This window comes from Ambystoma mexicanum, chromosome 13 (assembly GCF_040938575.1).
Source record: "Ambystoma mexicanum isolate Mex_15411 chromosome 13, UKY_AmexF1_1, whole genome shotgun sequence".
Classification (NCBI taxonomy): Eukaryota; Metazoa; Chordata; class Amphibia; order Caudata; family Ambystomatidae; genus Ambystoma; species Ambystoma mexicanum.
In genome coordinates, this window is record NC_090938.1 from 764528856 (window position 1) to 764550364 (window position 21509).

A 21509-nucleotide genomic window follows, 5' to 3' on the forward strand; every position below is an offset into this window, starting at 1 on the left:
GAGGGACAACTCCAAGGTGTGGGAGACCTCCCTGATTACGAGGCATCATCCGGTGAGTGCACATGCATGTGTGTATCATCCATGTGCATGTTGTGTGTGTGAAGCATTCATGTTGGGTGCCTGTCAAGGGGGTGTGTGGCAGAGTTGATAGTGGCACCCATGTGCCTCATCCAGTATGTTCAGTGCAACACCATCTGGCCACAGCACTATCCCTACTGGCAACAGTGCACATATGGGCCAACACCATGGAAGTTGCCCTTGATTAGTAATTTTGTCACTACATTGTTGCTCATACTCCCCTGTCTATTCATCTGATGTCTTACATACCATTCCTCTCCTTTCCCCCAGCCATTAAAGTTTCATCTTCACATGCCTGACATGCAATGATACCACATGCTAATGCGTCCTCTGTATATAAATGCCTACCAACATGCAGTCATAATGTGGATGTAGCCTTGACATCCACCTCCTTCCTGGGTCCTTTGGTACCGTCTGGTTTCGAGCCCCATTCCCTCACGCTCCATGCTGCTCTTCATGGTCTATCTTCCATGACTTCTACAGTTCAGACCATCGTGCCCTACGCACGACACCTGCTTGCCAAAAGTCAAATGAGGGCAGCCTGCCCTCCAATGCGACCCACCCTATTGCTGACCAGTGCATCTGAGCCTACTCTAAGCTAACTCTCACTGACATCTGCTCATACATGCCTTTGCCTGTCCCATAGACCCTTCACATGGTCCCTGTCCTCTCTCCTTGCTCCTCTTCCACCATCATAGGTGGGACCCGTTGGGGTGTACTCCTGGCCTCCTTCCAATCCTCAGATACCACTAATGATGTGCATGGTAATGGGAGCGTCTCAGTCCAAGGCCCTTAGGCCAACCTCAATCTCCTTGAGAAATGCTACCCACATCTCATCAACTTCCTTACCTCTCCTGCTGTCCCCCCTCCTCTCTCCTCATCAATCCTGCACTGCCTCCCTGCACCCTCCCATGAACCTTCTCCGCCTCCCACTCCAACTCCTACACATGCGGCACCTCTGATCTCTAGCACTCCCCGTAAGTCCTACAAGGCTGTCAACCTCCTCCACAATTACACTCCTTTCACTGCGGCTGCATCAGGCATTCCTCCGATAACTGTCACTTACATGAGGTTATGCACCTTGACATCCTTGGTCTCATGGAAACATGTCTGACGGCCAGCTCTGTCTGCATCCTTGACCCTCTCCTTGGCCCGCCACCACTGTGCAGGGGGGGTGTGCCCTTGGCTTCCCTGAGGGTATTCCTGCCACTGTCACACCTACTTAGACCTACTCCACTCTGGAATGGCTTGTGTGAGGTTTCTGTCCACCACACCTTGACATTCCAAACAGTGCGTACTGTGTCTGGGAAAACTGGTCAAATGTACTACTTCCTTTCTGAGTGTCCTCACCTCTCCTCCTCACTCATGTCCCCAGACACAGAATTCCTCATCCTTGGTGCGGTACGCATCCACCTGCATGCCTGTTGACGCCCCCACCTGACCTTTCTGTGACCTCAGCAACTCCCTCTCACCCTCTAGACTCCCGTCTGTCCCTACTCATTCTGCAGGGCACACTCTTGATGCTCTGATCTCATCTGACTTTCCCCTCTCCGTCCATCTCTGCACTCCTCTCTCCTGGAGTGATCACATTCTCCTCTCCTCCCAGCTCACCCTCAACACCCCACAGGCAAAGCCACCCTCACCACTGTCACACACCTTCTTGGTATTCCGACCCATGAAGTGTGTGTCAGTCGAGGCTCATGCTGCCAAAATGTCCCCCCCATCCAGCTCCCCCTTAGGCTCACTCCCATCCTGACAGGGCCCACTCCATGCTCCACTCCATGTCAGGTACACTGGATGTCTTAGCCACGGTCATGACCACCTGTCTGAAGCCCCATGCCAATGCAGAGTCCTGGCATGACTCGGATCTTGGGAACCCAAACCACAGGTGCCGGGTGGCAGAGAGGGAATGTCCTGCATCATGGCCATCCTCTGGCAAACTGGCCTGCCACATGCTCCAAAGGCAATAGCGCCTCACCCTTCTCACCAAGATGAGATCCCCAATCCAAGGGCACATATCTGCGGCATGTGACAACTCTGCAGGACACATAGAAATCTGAAAGGACCTTGCCGAGCCAGAGGCAGTGTGTACCTCCCCTGTCCCCTCCGAGCCCACAGCACAGCATGATTGTCTCTGTACCCCTATAGGCCACCCCCCCAGCACTTGTCTGCGCCTAACACCATCTGCCCTTGACGTCAAGTCCTACTTACCTTGTACAGCACTTCCAGCCGCCACTCCCCCTTGCACTTCATTGTGCCACCCACCCCTGCACTTGCGTGACATGAATGACACCAGCACCAGTGGTATTGTTGACTGGCATCCCCTTCTGCCCCACCACCCCTCAGTGCTCCGCTGCACCTACAAACATTACTTGACCGGTGCTTCACGAATGCAAAATTATTCCGTTACAGGTGTTGGGGAGGTGGAATCACAATGTTTACTGCATTATGTTGATCTAGACAAGGCACTGTGCATCGTTGCCAATTTGGACTAGCAGATCCATGTACAACATGTATACTAATTGATGTGACGATGCAATGTCAGGACCAGAGTGGTTGAAATCCAAAAAAGTAGCCCTCCTCTCCCTCTTCACTTGGTGGCTATGTCACATGCCATGTGTGTGATGGCATGTGCCTTTGACATGGCAATCACCGCCCAATGTGTGATGGCAGTGCTAGGCATCAAGGTGAGCAGGCGTTGCTCTCCAATCAGTACATAGTATGCCCTGAGCCTCCCCTACAGACCCAGTGATGGTGAATGCATAGGAGGACTCCCAGTCATGTAGGACATGTGTCGTAGGACTACTGCCTATGTTGTTCATCAGCCCTTGTTGCATGCCATGGTGCTAATGCCTGTTTCCATTTTTCTCTTTCATGTCTTTGCAGGGGACGAAGCACTTGTTGATGCTGGGGATGTGGTGGTGGAGCCGTCCCAGGAGGGCAACCCGGGCCGACCTACCACAAGTGAGGGACGTGGTGTGTTTGTGGGTGAAAACCCACAAGTGCTGCAGGCCGTGCTGTCGAGGGGTGTCTCTGGGGGTTCCTCCCCCGAGCAGTATTCAGGTGTAGACTCGGAGGATGACACCTATGTGCAGTCGCAGGTGAGTGTTCTTGGGAGAGAATCTCCTCTGTCCGACCCACCTGCAGCCAGGCCATTGGCCTCAATGGGGATGTCAGTGTCGGCAGATCAGCCTCCGGTGGTTACGGATGCAGGGCCACACCACCCAATCTCTGATCCTGTTCCTGGGGCTGCAGATCAGAGAGGGAATGCAGTCCTGCAGCCTGAGGCCTTGCCGGCACAGCAAGGCGCAGTCCGCCTTGCCCCAGGCAGGTGTGGTGCCCGTCAACGTGGTGGCCGTATGCCACCTGGCAATACCGTATGGGAGCAATCCATCTACGGTATGGCCACCCAACAGGCAGCATCATCCGAGATGATTGCACAGGCCATGGATAGGGTGGCCACTTCCATTGTCCCCCCAGAAAGGCTGATGGAGCGACTGGAGCAGGCTACAGAGTCCATCTGCCAGGCACACAGGGAGGATATGTTGGCGTCCAACATGGACAGGCGGGCGGCACTGGCGACTCTGGGGGAATCACTTTCCATGGAGTCCCAGCGCCACAGGGAAGCCCTGAGGGAAGAACTCCGTCACCTCAGGTCGACCCTGTTAGAGCTTGAGGCTTCATCCCATAGAAGGACAGAGGAGCAGCTGGAGCGTCTGACACGGACGCTCTCGGCCGAGATGCAGGCAACTCGTGCGGAGGTCAGGTCATCCCGGGAGTTACTGCATGGGGACCTCCGCATGATTATAACCCAGAACCAGAACTACCAGACCCGCCTGCTTGCAGCCATGGAGGAGCAAACTCGTGCTTTGCGTGGGCTGCCTCCCATTGTCACACCATCTTCTGAGGCAGCTCCCCCACCTCCAGAGTCAGCTGCAGGGTCTGGGCAGAGCCATAGCGACTCATCTCCCACAACAGAGTAGCCGTGTGGGCCACGAGCCTATGGGGTGTTTTCCTTTCCCATGATCCACACAGGTGGATTGTGGCGTGCATCCTGTCCTCGGACCTCATAGGTGGCCCCCCCCCCCCGCCGGCCCTTTCATGGCCATTTTTTCTCTTTTTCATTTTTATTTTGCAAGAGTGTTGCCTTGTGTGGGTACCTGGGCATACACTGTATTGTGGCTGGGCACATGCAGGCTTGTCCTGAGTTTGGTTTCGATGCTTGGGTAGCAGACATCCACACCCCTCCTGCTTCCCTTTCCATGGGCTTGCAAAGGGTGTGCCCAAGTGACAGCAAATTACACGGTGACATTGGACTCCCATGAGCTGTTGGCCAGTCCATAGTCAATACTGTGTAGACATTCATAGTGTTCATTGTTGTTGCACCTAACTATGCATGATGGTATGATATGTGCCTCTACTTACATATGTTGCTCATGTTTTGCAGGTATTTCACACAGATCTTCACAAGGGCATACTCTCTGGAGTCACACTACATGTCGGTAGATGTGCACTGACACTTTTGCATGGCGCCATCACTGTACATCTGGACGGTGAGGACATACCAGCTGAATCAGGTAATGAGACTACCATTGATTACATGCAATGTGTCTTGTTTGGGTGGGCTTCAGGGTGGGTTGGTGTGTAATTTGATAGAAATTACTCTTACACAGGTGTGTAGTAGTGGCTCCAGGGCGGTTAGCTGCTCAAGTGCGGCTATGTTCCATTTGGGGCACTGCTATTTGTGACACTGGTGTCATGTTGTGATGGCCAGTTAGTTTGCTGTCACATACCATGACATGGTGTCCTCAGTGGCGGGACTGTGAAGGGAGTGGGTGACATGGCAATGTTGTCATGTAGTGAATCGCCTGTGGCAATGCATTTTAGATTGATGGAGTTGTGTCTTTGCGTTGTGATGCATAGCTGGTGTATGTGTAGCTAGGGGTGCACACATATTGACACTTCCATGTTAACAATCTCAGGCTGATGTGTATCTGACAGTTCATTGTCAAGTAATTTTCAGACATTGTCAGGTAGAGTCATCATTGATTGTCAGATGGTATGTGCCAGAGCAGTGTGCACTAGCCAGCACTGTGATTCCTAGGTGAAGAAGTTGGCCACCAGTTGCATACGGGCTGCCTCCCCCCGTGCCCTTTCCCCTCCCATGCGCAGCGGGCGTGCATGTGGTTGTGGATGTGGGGGCACCACCATGTCCACGGGCAGGCCCCGGCGTGTTGCAACGTTGTGCAGGACACATGCTGCCACTATGATCCTGCACACTATTCGGGGAGCATATAACAGCTGCCCGCCAGAACGGTCAAGGGAGCGAAAGCGTGACTTGAGCACTCCGAATGTGCGCTCCACTATGCCCCGTGTAGCAATGTGGGCTGTGTTGTACCTTACCTGGGGTGGCGTGGTGGGGTTCCGGATTGGGGTCATCATGTGGGGGCTGATAGGGTAGGCACTGTCCCCTGCGGAGGTGGTGATGGGTATCATTAGTGGTGTTGTGTCATGACCCAGTATCTGACATGCATGCATGTGGAGTGGCATTCATGCTCACCAAGCAGCCATGTATCTCCATGCTGGCCAGCCTCTAGGTCCCGGCATAGGGTAGACATTCTGTAGATGAAGCTGTCGTGGGTGGACCCTGGATAGTTGGCATATACTGATGTGATGATTCCCTTTGCATTGCATACAACTTGGACGTTGATGGAATGCCAGTGCTTGCGGTTTCTATAGATGTGCTCTGTTGCCCTGGGTGGACGTAGAGCCACATGTGTGCAGTCAATTGCACCAAGCACTTTGGGGAATTGAGCCACACCATAGAATTCCTGGATGCACGTCCGCCTTTCTGCATGAGTCCTGGGGAGATATATGTGCCTGCGGACTGAAGGCCGTGCAGTGATGATGTTCAAGACCTGGTGTAGGCAGCGTGACTGCGTGGCCTGTGACACACCACCCACTATGGCACTTGTCCGCTGAAAGGATCCAGTGGCCAAGAAGTGCAGTACATTCAGGACCTTCTGCAGGGGGCTGAGTGCTTGGGAGCACAGGGTGGGTGATGTGAGGTCATCCTCCCACTCACTGACCAGGTCCAGTATGATGTGTGCTGGAAACCTGTACCTCCCATACACCTGGTCATCAGGCATCCCGAATAGGCTGGTTCTGGGTGTGAATATTCTGGCCCTGACTCTCCTCCTCATCCTCCTTTGGTAGCCCACTGCCACTGCTGCTAGGAACGGTATGTTCATCCTGGCATCTGGCTTGTTTATTGAAAAGTGCGCAAATTAATGCCTTGCGCGTGTAGTAGGCAGCGTGTGAGCCTCGCACCCCTGGAATCGGGTTCCCACTCCAATCGCGTGTGGAAATTCCCACGCTGCAGGCATACAGGTGCGCTGACGTACTTGCCTGTGTAAGTGGCCGCGCGCCCCTGAAATACACGTATATAGGCCAATGGCGTGTAAGCGCACTTTTGGGCAATTACACGCGATGAAATACACGTACATAGGCCAATGGCGTGTACGCGCACTTTTGGCCAATTACACGCGATGACACTCTGACGTGCAGGATTTCCACGTGTGCTCCGTCTTCACGTGCTGAGTGGGGAACGCCCGTGCGGATCACGTCAGACGCGCTTACGCGATGAGGGACTCTGGTCCAATAGAATCGCGTATGCGTGCTGACGCACTTACGCGCTAAGGGCCTTTCCTCGGATTTCACGCTGACGTGCAGGAATTTCACGTGCCAAATCACTCCGTATCAAGCTGGCCACCCGAAAACACACGGAACACCACGCTCCTGCCCCGAAGGCCGAGTTACTGCCCCCCAAGTGCCCTGAGCAGCCTCCCACGTGCTATCTGCTGCTGCCTGCCTGCCTGCCTGCCTGCTGCCACCGTGCCCTGCCATTTGGTGCCTGCACATCAGCCATCTGCAGGGGTCCAGTTGCTGTGTCCACCCCTGCTGGAACTGAAGACTCCCAACTGGGATTACATCGCTCCACAGCCCAGCCCCAGGACCCAGTTGCCCACCCACACCTGCCTCTGGGGTTGCCATGTCGGGCACTTCTACATCTGGCACCAGTGGCAACCCCAGGCCAGAGGGGCAGAGGGGCACCAGCTTCACTGCCACCGAAGTTGGTGTCCTGGTGGAGCATGTCCTGGGGCAGTATGATGCCCTCTTTGGATCGTCCCGCGCCAGCAAGGAAGGACGGGAGAGGATCTGGGCCGACTGTGTGGTTGCCATCAACGCGGAGGGGGTGGCAACCCGCAACGTCTTGAAGATCAAGAAGCGCTGGGAGGACTTGAGGTCCAGGACCCTTGTGAAGGCCCGGCGCCTCGTGGAGGGGGGCCGGGGCCACATGAGTTCCATCCAGAAGAGGGTCCTGGAACGCGTACGCCCAGCGCTCCACGCCCAGATCCTTGAGAGGGAGACCCGTCTGGAGTTGAGCGGTAAGTGTCCAAGCATCACTGTGTGAGACAGGGCATGTTGCGGTGTGCTGGTTCTATGATACTTGCCTGTATGTGTGCCATGTGCCATGTATGCATGTATGTGTGCTGGGACATCATGGTAATGCATGTGCGACCAGTGATGTGTGACCCACATGGTTGTTGCATGTGTAGAAATGCGGCATGGGGAGCACTATGCAGATTTGGGACATGAGAGCATGCCAGTCTCTGTACCTGGACATGGATGGGGGTGAGGATGGGTGCTGATGCCAGGTACATATATGGTAGCCATGTCTGTGTGCCTGACCTGCATGTCTGTGACTTGTGCATGCCATGGATGCATGACTCATGTGTGTGACAATGCACAGATTCAGTGACGCACCCACCTTACCCTTGTTTTGCCTGTGTTTGGTGTGATTGTGGCCAGATGGATGTGACTGAGGTGTAGTGTGTGCATGTGATATGCATGAGCCATGATGCATGTGAGTTACATTTCATTGAATGTTTCAAGAGTCAATTGGACATGCATGGAAATGTGCATGGCATGCACCATGCCTGTTACTGTGTGTGTTTTGCCTGGACTGACCCATGTGTTGTGGAGGGACATGATGGAAGTGTACTTTGACAGGGGTGCTCATCTGCTATTGCTTCCTGTCTAGGGGACCATTGTACAGTAGCCTGATGCTTGTGTTCTTTGTCTCCCTCTACGCAGCGGCTAGTGAAGAAGAGGGCGGAGACGGCGCTGTGGAGCAAGGCGGCGGGGATGCCCCCACGGCTGCAGCGGAAGGGGTGGGTGAGCCCCCACAGGGGCCTGCTACGGCGGGAGACAGTGAGGAGCCATCCAGGTTGGTGGTTTGCACAGAGGAGGAGGAGGCCGACACTGGTGCACACATGGGCCCTGGTGGGAGCATCCCTGCTGGTGCAAGTGGTGCAGTCCAGGGCCAGGGGCAGGAGGCAGCACAGGTCACCGTGGAGGGGCCTGTGCATGTCGCTGTCCCTGACCCTGTGAGTGCACCACCATGCACCAGCAGGGATGCCCCGTCCCAGGCCCGTCCGCAGGTAGAGGGGATGTCCATGTCAACTGACTCCCCTCCACCTGCGGCCGTGGGAACCCCTGGCCGCGTGGAGCAGGTCCTGATTGGGGTCGCGATGCGCACGGCTGTGATTCGTGATGCCGTGCGTGCTTCCCGGGAGGAGCACGCACGTCATCACGAAGTGCACCGTGCCGACGTGGCCCAATTGGGATCGGCCATGTTCGGGGGGTTCCTGCATGTGTTGGCCAATCTGACGGCCCTCTCCTCCTCTGTGCAGGCTATCCACCAGTCGTTCTCCTTGCCGTCTTCCGGCCCAGATGCCACCATGGCCCCCTGTGGACCTGCCCCGACCAATGCAGCCAGCTCGGTGGGGATCCCATCCCTGCCACAGTTGGGAGTCGGAGGTCCAGCAGGGGTGGACGACACAGCAAGTGGACCCCAGCAGATGGAAGATGTGCCGGCATCATCGGGCAGGGCACGTGCACGACAGCGTCGGTGGTTACCATCAGCCTGGATGCCGTCGTGCTGGCAGAGGCAGTGGCGTCGCAGGCAGCAGCGGGCTCGACGTGGGAGGCATCATGGCTCAGGGCCATCAAGATCGGAGGGGCAGGCATCGGCTGGAGGGCAGGGCAACCCTGGCATGGCGGTGTGTTCCGTGTGGGAGGAGTTTGGCCAGCGGATAGGTGCGGAGCGGCAGCGGGCGGAAGAGGAGCGGCTCGCCATGGCCAGGGCGGAGATCTCCATGCATCAGGCATTGAGGCGGGCTGAGTGCCTCGAGGAGGCTCGCAGGGAATTTGGAGAGCACATGGGGTTGTCCCTGCGAGACCTCGGGGCCAGGACTGAGTCCCGCCTCCAGGACATTGACGTGGAGTTCGAGGATGCCCTGGCCAGCATCACCAAGTGAGCCGCAGGACTAGCCCGCTGCCTTTGTATATAGTTTTTTAGTTAGTTAGTGCTAGGTTTCCTTTATTTAATTTTTTTTTTTGGACCGCTTGGACAATGGCCACTTCTTTGTACATATTTTTTTAGATAGTTAGTATTAGGTTTAATTTGTGGTGTTGGGCTCATGGACCCTTGAACAATCCTGTAAATATAGTTATTTTTTGTGAGATTAATTTTTTAACTTTCATATTGGTCACACCATGTCGTAATGGTTTATCTTTCATTTCATTCTACATGTGTTTACTTTGGACAAAATCTATTCTTTTTTCTATCCTTTGTTTTTTGGTTTCTCATTTTTGTTCCCGGACATGGACCTTTTATTTGCTTTACCAGATAGTTGTCAGAGTTTACTTTATTTTTATTTTTAATACATTTTGATATTATCTTACACTTGTGTCATTTTTTCTTTGGTTTCTTACATGCCATGATATGGGTTTTGACATTGACTTGCACCCATTGTGTATGTGTGTGTGGCGGCCATGTGTTCTTTTGCTTACTTGCCTTTGGGGTTGTGTCATGTGATTGCATTCACTATGTGGGTGCATGCAATCCTTGCCTGGGTGTTTGTGCTGGGTATGCTGGTCATTACTGCCATTATTGTGTATCGTCAGGGCCAGGGGGACATGGGTGGGGGCCTGGTGGAGGGTGCCCCAGGTGGATGGGGGGTTGGGGGTGGTGGGAGACATGGGTTGGCCATGGGTGGGGGCCTGCTGGCAGGTTGCCCACAGTGCTGGGGGTGGGGGTGGTGGGAGACATGGGTTGGCCATGGGTGGGGGCCTGCTGGCAGGTTGCCCACAGTGCTGGGGGTGGGGGTGGTGGGAGACATGGGTTGGCCATGGGTGGGGGCCTGCTGGCAGGTTGCCCACAGTGCTGGGGGTGGGGGTGGTGGGAGACATGGGTTGGCCATGGGTGGGGGCCTGCTGGCAGGTTGCCCACAGTGCTGGGGGTGGGGGTGGTGGGAGACATGGGTTGGCCATGGGTGGGGGCCTGCTGGCAGGTTGCCCACAGTGCTGGGGGTGGGGGTGGTGGGAGACATGGGTTGGCCATGGGTGGGGGCCTGCTGGCAGGTTGCCCACAGTGCTGGGGGTGGGGGTGGTGGGAGACATGGGTTGGCCATGGGTGGGGGCCTGCTGGCAGGTTGCCCACAGTGCTGGGGGTGGGGGTGGTGGGAGACATGGGTTGGCCATGGGTGGGGGCCTGCTGGCAGGTTCCCCACAGTGCTGGGGGTGGGGGTGGTGGGAGACATGGGTTGGCCATGGGTGGGGGCCTGCTGGCAGGTTGCCCACAGTGCTGGGGGTGGGGGTGGTGGGAGACATGAGCAGGTGTGCAGGGTAGTTCCCTGTGGTGTGTGCTGCCTGCAGGGGCCGTGGAGGGTGTACAGGTAATGCCTGGGAGCTCACAGCCAAATCGCGTGTGCAACTTCCCGCGCACCCCTCAAATCCACGTTCCCTGCCATATCGCGTGTGGAACTTCCCGCGCGCCCCAGTAATCCACGTACCCGGCCATTTCGCGTGTGCAACTTCCAGCGCACTCCTGCAATCCACGTACCCGGCCATATCGCGTGTGGAACTTCCCGCGCGCCCCTGAAAACCACGTACCCGGCCATTTCGCGTGTGCAACTTCCCGCGCACCCCTCGAATCCACGTTCCCTGCCATATCGCGTGTGGAACTTCCCGCGCGCCCCAGAAATCCACGTACCCGGCCATATCGCGTGTGGAACTTCCCGCGCGCCCCTGAAAACCACGTACCCGGCCATTTCGCGTGTGCAACTTCCCGCTCACCCCTCAAATCCACGTTCCCTGCCATATCGCGTGTGGAACTTCCCGCGCGCCCCTGATAACCACGTACCCGGCCATTTCGCGTGTGCAACTTCCCGCGCACCCCTCGAATCCACGTTCCCTGCCATATCGCGTGTGGAACTTCCCGCGCGCCCCAGAAATCCACGTACCCGGCCATATCGCGTGTGGAACTTCCCGCGCGCCCCTGAAAACCACGTACCCGGCCATTTCGCGTGTGCAACTTCCCGCGCACCCCTCGAATCCACGTTCCCTGCCATATCGCGTGTGGAACTTCCCGCGCGCCCCTGATAACCACGTACCCGGCCATTTCGCGTGTGCAACTTCCCGCGCACCCCTCGAATCCACGTTCCCTGCCATATCGCGTGTGGAACTTCCCGCGCGCCCCAGAAATCCACGTACCCGGCCATATCGCGTGTGGAACTTCCCGCGCGCCCCAGAAATCCACGTACCCGGCCATGTCGCGTGTGGAACTTCCCGCGCGCCCCTGAAAACCACGTACCCGGCCATATCGCGTGTGCAACTTCCCGCGCACCCCTCGAATCCACGTTCCCTGCCATATCGCGTGTGGGACTTCCCGCGCGCCCCTGAAAGCCACGTACCCGGCCATTTCGCGTGTGCAACTTCCCGCGCACCCCTCGAATCCACGTTCCCTGCCATATCGCGTGTGGGACTTCCCGCGCGCCCCTGAAATCCACGTACCCGCCCATTTCGCGTGTGCAACTTCCCGCGCACCCCTCGAATCCACGTTCCCTGCCATATCGCGTGTGGAACTTCCCGCGCACCCCTGCAATCCACGTACCCGCCCAGCCCATATCGCGTGTGGAACTTACCGCGCACCCCGGTATGCACGCACACGTTTATTTTTTCTCTCTGCGCGTGTCTGTGTTTGTGGGTACCCCTTTGTACGTCATTTGTCCAGGAGGGCAACAGTATTGTACATTGGTTATGTCTGTATATAGGTGCTATTTGTTGGCGCGCCTTTTAGCGCACATTTCTTGCAGGCGCAGACACGCTACCGCCTGCTTTCTTGTGGCGGTCGTGTTTGTGCCTGTTTGTGCCTGTGCGCTGCTTTGAGCGTGCGCTTTTTTGCCCTATTCTATTCCATGTATACGTGTTGTATGCGAGCGTGTGGGCGTTCCGCGCACTTGCCTCCTGAACTTTCCCCGTGCCGCCCACATTCTTCCCCATTCCGAGTGTTGTGCCCCATTTTATTCCCCATTCCGAGTGTCCCGCCCTGTGTTCCGCCTACTTTAGAGCTGTGCGCTGCGCTCGGAGTGATGGCGCAGTGGCCGTGGCGCACGACGTTGGTTGACCTGTGCGCCGGCCTGCGCCGCGCGCTTTTTCGGCGCACGTCCTCTGCTTTTCTTGCGCACGGACTTCCATGAATCGACGTGCGCTGGTTTCCCTGCGCTTTGCGCTGATTTTCGGCGCAGCGCACGTATTGGCCCCTCTGCGCCGGGATTTTCGGCGCACATTTATTCCATGAATCCCGATCATGGAATAAATGTGCGCCGAAAATCCCGGCGCAGAGGGGCCAATACGTGCGCTGCGCCGAAAATCAGCGCAAAGCGCAGGGAAACCAGCGCACGTCGATTCATGGAAGTCCGTGCGCAAGAAAAGCAGAGGACGTGCGCCGAAAAAGCGCGCGGCGCAGGCCGGCGCACAGGTCAACCAACGTCGTGCGCCACGGCCACTGCGCCATCACTCCGAGCGCAGCGCACAGCTCTAAAGTAGGCGGAACACAGGGCGGGACACTCGGAATGGGGAATAAAATGGGGCACAACACTCGGAATGGGGAAGAATGTGGGCGGCACGGGGAAAGTTCAGGAGGCAAGTGCGCGGAACGCCCACACGCTCGCATACAACACGTATACATGGAATAGAATAGGGCAAAAAAGCGCACGCTCAAAGCAGCGCACAGGCACAAACAGGCACAAACACGACCGCCACAAGAAAGCAGGCGGTAGCGTGTCTGCGCCTGCAAGAAATGTGCGCTAAAAGGCGCGCCAACAAATAGCACCTATATACAGACATAACCAATGTACAATACTGTTGCCCTCCTGGACAAATGACGTACAAAGGGGTACCCACAAACACAGACACGCGCAGAGAGAAAAAATAAACGTGTGCGTGCATACCGGGGTGCGCGGTAAGTTCCACACGCGATATGGGCTGGGCGGGTACGTGGATTGCAGGGGTGCGCGGGAAGTTCCACACGCGATATGGCAGGGAACGTGGATTCGAGGGGTGCGCGGGAAGTTGCACACGCGAAATGGGCGGGTACGTGGATTTCAGGGGCGCGCGGGAAGTCCCACACGCGATATGGCAGGGAACGTGGATTCGAGGGGTGCGCGGGAAGTTGCACACGCGAAATGGCCGGGTACGTGGCTTTCAGGGGCGCGCGGGAAGTCCCACACGCGATATGGCAGGGAACGTGGATTCGAGGGGTGCGCGGGAAGTTGCACACGCGATATGGCCGGGTACGTGGTTTTCAGGGGCGCGCGGGAAGTTCCACACGCGACATGGCCGGGTACGTGGATTTCTGGGGCGCGCGGGAAGTTCCACACGCGATATGGCCGGGTACGTGGATTTCTGGGGCGCGCGGGAAGTTCCACACGCGATATGGCAGGGAACGTGGATTCGAGGGGTGCGCGGGAAGTTGCACACGCGAAATGGCCGGGTACGTGGTTATCAGGGGCGCGCGGGAAGTTCCACACGCGATATGGCAGGGAACGTGGATTCGAGGGGTGCGCGGGAAGTTGCACACGCGAAATGGCCGGGTACGTGGTTTTCAGGGGCGCGCGGGAAGTTCCACACGCGATATGGCCGGGTACGTGGATTTCTGGGGCGCGCGGGAAGTTCCACACGCGATATGGCAGGGAACGTGGATTCGAGGGGTGCGCGGGAAGTTGCACACGCGAAATGGCCGGGTACGTGGTTATCAGGGGCGCGCGGGAAGTTCCACACGCGATATGGCAGGGAACGTGGATTTGAGGGGTGAGCGGGAAGTTGCACACGCGAAATGGCCGGGTACGTGGTTTTCAGGGGCGCGCGGGAAGTTCCACACGCGATATGGCCGGGTACGTGGATTTCTGGGGCGCGCGGGAAGTTCCACACGCGATATGGCAGGGAACGTGGATTCGAGGGGTGCGCGGGAAGTTGCACACGCGAAATGGCCGGGTACGTGGTTTTCAGGGGCGCGCGGGAAGTTCCACACGCGATATGGCCGGGTACGTGGATTGCAGGAGTGCGCTGGAAGTTGCACACGCGAAATGGCCGGGTACGTGGATTACTGGGGCGCGCGGGAAGTTCCACACGCGATATGGCAGGGAACGTGGATTTGAGGGGTGCGCGGGAAGTTGCACACGCGATTTGGCTGTGAGCTCCCAGGCATTACCTGTACACCCTCCACGGCCCCTGCAGGCAGCACACACCACAGGGAACTACCCTGCACACCTGCTCATGTCTCCCACCACCCCCACCCCCAGCACTGTGGGCAACCTGCCAGCAGGCCCCCACCCATGGCCAACCCATGTCTCCCACCACCCCCACCCCCAGCACTGTGGGGAACCTGCCAGCAGGCCCCCACCCATGGCCAACCCATGTCTCCCACCACCCCCACCCCCAGCACTGTGGGCAACCTGCCAGCAGGCCCCCACCCATGGCCAACCCATGTCTCCCACCACCCCCACCCCCAGCACTGTGGGCAACCTGCCAGCAGGCCCCCACCCATGGCCAACCCATGTCTCCCACCACCCCCAGCACTGTGGGCAACCTGCCAGCAGGCCCCCACCCATGGCCAACCCATGTCTCCCACCACCCCCACCCCCAGCACTGTGGGCAACCTGCCAGCAGGCCCCCACCCATGGCCAACCCATGTTTCCCACCACCCCCACCCCCAGCACTGTGGGCAACCTGCCAGCAGGCCCCCACCCATGGCCAACCCATGTCTCCCACCACCCCCACCCCCAGCACTGTGGGCAACCTGCCAGCAGGCCCCCACCCATGGCCAACCCATGTCTCCCACCACCCCCACCCCCAGCACTGTGGGCAACCTGCCAGCAGGCCCCCACCCATGGCCAACCCATGTCTCCCACCACCCCCAACCCCCCATCCACCTGGGGCACCCTCCACCAGGCCCCCACCCATGTCCCCCTGGCCCTGACGATACACAATAATGGCAGTAATGACCAGCATACCCAGCACAAACACCCAGGCAAGGATTGCATGCACCCACATAGTGAATGCAATCACATGACACAACCCCAAAGGCAAGTAAGCAAAAGAACACATGGCCGCCACACACACATACACAATGGGTGCAAGTCAATGTCAAAACCCATATCATGGCATGTAAGAAACCAAAGAAAAAATGACACAAGTGTAAGATAATATCAAAATGTATTAAAAATAAAAATAAATTAAACTCTGACAACTATCTGGTAAAGCAAATAAAAGGTCCATGTCCGGGAACAAAAATGAGAAACCAAAAAACAAAGGATAGAAAAAAGAATAGATTTTGTCCAAAGTAAACACATGTAGAATGAAATGAAAGATAAACCATTACGACATGGTGTGACCAATATGAAAGTTAAAAAATTAATCTCACAAAAAATAACTATATTTACAGGATTGTTCAAGGGTCCATGAGCCCAACACCACAAATTAAACCTAATACTAACTATCTAAAAAAATATGTACAAAGAAGTGGCCATTGTCCAAGCGGTCCAAAAAAAAAAAATTAAATAAAGGAAACCTAGCACTAACTAACTAAAAAACTATATACAAAGGCAGCGGGCTAGTCCTGCGGCTCACTTGGTGATGCTGGCCAGGGCATCCTCGAACTCCACGTCAATGTCCTGGAGGCGGGACTCAGTCCTGGCCCCGAGGTCTCGCAGGGACAACCCCATGTGCTCTCCAAATTCCCTGCGAGCCTCCTCGAGGCACTCAGCCCGCCTCAATGCCTGATGCATGGAGATCTCCGCCCTGGCCATGGCGAGCCGCTCCTCTTCCGCCCGCTGCCGCTCCGCACCTATCCGCTGGCCAAACTCCTCCCACACGGAACACACCGCCATGCCAGGGTTGCCCTGCCCTCCGGCCGATGCCTGCCCCTCCGATCTTGATGGCCCTGAGCCATGATGCCTCCCACGTCGAGCCCGCTGCTGCCTGCGACGCCACTGCCTCTGCCAGCACGACGGCATCCAGGCTGATGGTAACCACCGACGCCGTCGTGCACGTGCCCTGCCCGATGATGCCGGCACATCTTCCATCTGCTGGGGTCCACTTGCTGTGTCGTCCACCCCTGCTGGACCTCCGACTCCCAACTGTGGCAGGGATGGGATCCCCACCGAGCTGGCTGCATTGGTCGGGGCAGGTCCACAGGGGGCCATGGTGGCATCTGGGCCGGAAGACGGCAAGGAGAACGACTGGTGGATAGCCTGCACAGAGGAGGAGAGGGCCGTCAGATTGGCCAACACATGCAGGAACCCCCCGAACATGGCCGATCCCAATTGGGCCACGTCGGCACGGTGCACTTCGTGATGACGTGCGTGCTCCTCCCGGGAAGCACGCACGGCATCACGAATCACAGCCGTGCGCATCGCGACCCCAATCAGGACCTGCTCCACGCGGCCAGGGGTTCCCACGGCCGCAGGTGGAGGGGAGTCAGTTGACATGGACATCCCCTCTACCTGCGGACGGGCCTGGGACGGGGCATCCCTGCTGGTGCATGGTGGTGCACTCACAGGGTCAGGGACAGCGACATGCACAGGCCCCTCCACGGTGACCTGTGCTGCCTCCTGCCCCTGGCCCTGGACTGCACCACTTGCACCAGCAGGGATGCTCCCACCAGGGCCCATGTGTGCACCAGTGTCGGCCTCCTCCTCCTCTGTGCAAACCACCAACCTGGATGGCTCCTCACCGTCTCCCGCCGTAGCAGGCCCCTGTGGGGGCTCACCCACCCCTTCCGCTGCAGCCGTGGGGGCATCCCCGCCGCCTTGCTCCACAGCGCCGTCTCCGCCCTCTTCTTCACTAGCCGCTGCGTAGAGGGAGACAAAGAACACAAGCATCAGGCTACTGTACAATGGTCCCCTAGACAGGAAGCAATAGCAGATGAGCACCCCTGTCAAAGTACACTTCCATCATGTCCCTCCACAACACATGGGTCAGTCCAGGCAAAACACACACAGTAACAGGCATGGTGCATGCCATGCACATTTCCATGCATGTCCAATTGACTCTTGAAACATTCAATGAAATGTAACTCACATGCATCATGGCTCATGCATATCACATGCACACACTACACCTCAGTCACATCCATCTGGCCACAATCACACCAAACACAGGCAAAACAAGGGTAAGGTGGGTGCGTCACTGAATCTGTGCATTGTCACACACATGAGTCATGCATCCATGGCATGCACAAGTCACAGACATGCAGGTCAGGCACACAGACATGGCTACCATATATGTACCTGGCATCAGCACCCATCCTCACCCCCATCCATGTCCAGGTACAGAGACTGGCATGCTCTCATGTCCCAAATCTGCATAGTGCTCCCCATGCCGCATTTCTACACATGCAACAACCATGTGGGTCACACATCACTGGTCGCACATGCATTACCATGATGTCCCAGCACACATACATGCATACATGGCACATGGCACACATACAGGCAAGTATCATAGAACCAGCACACCGCAACATGCCCTGTCTCACACAGTGATGCTTGGACACTTACCGCTCAACTCCAGACGGGTCTCCCTCTCAAGGATCTGGGCGTGGAGCGCTGGGCGTACGCGTTCCAGGACCCTCTTCTGGATGGAACTCATGTGGCCCCGGCCCCCCTCCACGAGGCGCCGGGCCTTCACAAGGGTCCTGGACCTCAAGTCCTCCCAGCGCTTCTTGATCTTCAAGACGTTGCGGGTTGCCACCCCCTCCGCGTTGATGGCAACCACACAGTCGGCCCAGATCCTCTCCCGTCCTTCCTTGCTGGCGCGGGACGATCCAAAGAGGGCATCATACTGCCCCAGGACATGCTCCACCAGGACACCAACTTCGGTGGCAGTGAAGCTGGTGCCCCTCTGCCCCTCTGGCCTGGGGTTGCCACTGGTGCCAGATGTAGAAGTGCCCGACATGGCAACCCCAGAGGCAGGTGTGGGTGGGCAACTGGGTCCTGGGGCTGGGCTGTGGAGCGATGTAATCCCAGTTGGGAGTCTTCAGTTCCAGCAGGGGTGGACACAGCAACTGGACCCCTGCAGATGGCTGATGTGCAGGCACCAAATGGCAGGGCACGGTGGCAGCAGGCAGGCAGGCAGGCAGGCAGCAGCAGATAGCACGTGGGAGGCTGCTCAGGGCACTTGGGGGGCAGTAACTCGGCCTTCGGGGCAGGAGCGTGGTGTTCCGTGTGTTTTCGGGTGGCCAGCTTGATACGGAGTGATTTGGCACGTGAAATTCCTGCACGTCAGCGTGAAATCCGAGGAAAGGCCCTTAGCGCGTAAGTGCGTCAGCACGCATACGCGATTCTATTGGACCAGAGTCCCTCATCGCGTAAGCGCGTCTGACGTGATCCGCACGGGCGTTCCCCACTCAGCACGTGAAGACGGAGCACACGTGGAAATCCTGCACGTCAGAGTGTCATCGCGTGTAATTGGCCAAAAGTGCGCGTACACGCCATTGGCCTATGTACGTGTATTTCATCGCGTGTAATTGCCCAAAAGTGCGCTTACACGCCATTGGCCTATATACGTGTATTTCAGGGGCGCGCGGCCACTTACACAGGCAAGTACGTCAGCGCACCTGTATGCCTGCAGCGTGGGAATTTCCACACGCGATTGGAGTGGGAACCCGATTCCAGGGGTGCGAGGCTCACACGCTGCCTACTACACGCGCAAGGCATTAATTTGCGCACTTTTCAATAAACAAGCCAGATGCCAGGATGAACATACCGTTCCTAGCAGCAGTGGCAGTGGGCTACCAAAGGAGAATGAGGAGGAGAGTCAGGGCCAGAATATTCACACCCAGAACCAGCCTATTCGGGATGCCTGATGACCAGGTGTATGGGAGGTACAGGTTTCCAGCACACATCATACTGGACCTGGTCAGTGAGTGGGAGGATGACCTCACATCACCCACCCTGTGCTCCCAAGCACTCAGCCCCCTGCAGAAGGTCCTGAATGTACTGCACTTCTTGGCCACTGGATCCTTTCAGCGGACAAGTGCCATAGTGGGTGGTGTGTCACAGGCCACGCAGTCACGCTGCCTACACCAGGTCTTGAACATCATCACTGCACGGCCTTCAGTCCGCAGGCACATATATCTCCCCAGGACTCATGCAGAAAGGCGGACGTGCATCCAGGAATTCTATGGTGTGGCTCAATTCCCCAAAGTGCTTGGTGCAATTGACTGCACACATGTGGCTCTACGTCCACCCAGGGCAACAGAGCACATCTATAGAAACCGCAAGCACTGGCATTCCATCAACGTCCAAGTTGTATGCAATGCCAAGGGAATCATCACATCAGTATATGCCAACTATCCAGGGTCCACCCACGACAGCTTCATCTACAGAATGTCTACCCTATGCCGGGACCTAGAGGCTGGCCAGCATGGAGATACATGGCTGCTTGGTGAGCATGAATGCCACTCCACATGCATGCATGTCAGATACTGGGTCATGACACAACACCACTAATGATACCCATCACCACCTCCGCAGGGGACAGTGCCTACCCTATCAGCCCCCACATGATGACCCCAATCCGGAACCCCACCACGCCACCCCAGGTAAGGTACAACACAGCCCACATTGCTACACGGGGCATAGTGGAGCGCACATTCGGAGTGCTCAAGTCACGCTTTCGCTCCCTTGACCGTTCTGGCGGGCAGCTGTTATATGCTCCCCGAATAGTGTGCAGGATCATAGTGGCAGCATGTGTCCTGCACAACGTTGCAACACGCCGGGGCCTGCCCGTGGACATGGTGGTGCCCCCACATCCACAACCACATGCACGCCCGCTGCGCATGGGAGGGGAAAGGGCACGGGGGGAGGCAGCCCGTACGCAACTGGTGGCCAACTTCTTCACCTAGGAATCACAGTGCTGGCTAGTGCACACTGCTCTGGCACATACCATCTGACAATCAATGATGACTCTACCTGACAATGTCTGAAAATTACTTGACAATGAACTGTCAGATACACATCAGCCTGAGATTGTTAACATGGAAGTGTCAATATGTGTGCACCCCTAGCTACACATACACCAGCTATGCATCACAACGCAAAGACACAACTCCATCAATCTAAAATGCATTGCCACAGGCGATTCACTACATGACAACATTGCCATGTCACCCACTCCCTTCACAGTCCCGCCACTGAGGACACCATGTCATGGTATGTGACAGCAAACAAACTGGCCATCACAACATGACACCAGTGTCACAAATAGCAGTGCCCCAAATGGAACATAGCCGCACTTGACCAGCTAACCGCCCTGGAGCCACTACTACACACCTGTGTAAGAGTAATTTCTATCAAATTACACACCAACCCACCCTGAAGCCCACCCAAACAAGACACATTGCATGTAATCAATGGTAGTCTCATTACCTGATTCAGCTGGTATGTCCTCACCGTCCAGATGTACAGTGATGGCGCCATGCAAAAGTGTCAGTGCACATCTACCGACATGTAGTGTGACTCCAGAGAGTATGCCCTTGTGAAGATCTGTGTGAAATACCTGCAAAACATGAGCAACATATGTAAGTAGAGGCACATATCATACCATCATGCATAGTTAGGTGCAACAACAATGAACACTATGAATGTCTACACAGTATTGACTATGGACTGGCCAACAGCTCATGGGAGTCCAATGTCACCGTGTAATTTGCTGTCACTTGGGCACACCCTTTGCAAGCCCATGGAAAGGGAAGCAGGAGGGGTGTGGATGTCTGCTACCCAAGCATCGAAACCAAACTCAGGACAAGCCTGCATGTGCCCAGCCACAATACAGTGTATGCCCAGGTACCCACACAAGGCAACACTCTTGCAAAATAAAAATGAAAAAGAGAAAAAATGGCCATGAAAGGGCCGGCGGGGGGGGGGGGGGCCACCTATGAGGTCCGAGGACAGGATGCACGCCACAATCCACCTGTGTGGATCATGGGAAAGGAAAACACCCCATAGGCTCGTGGCCCACAC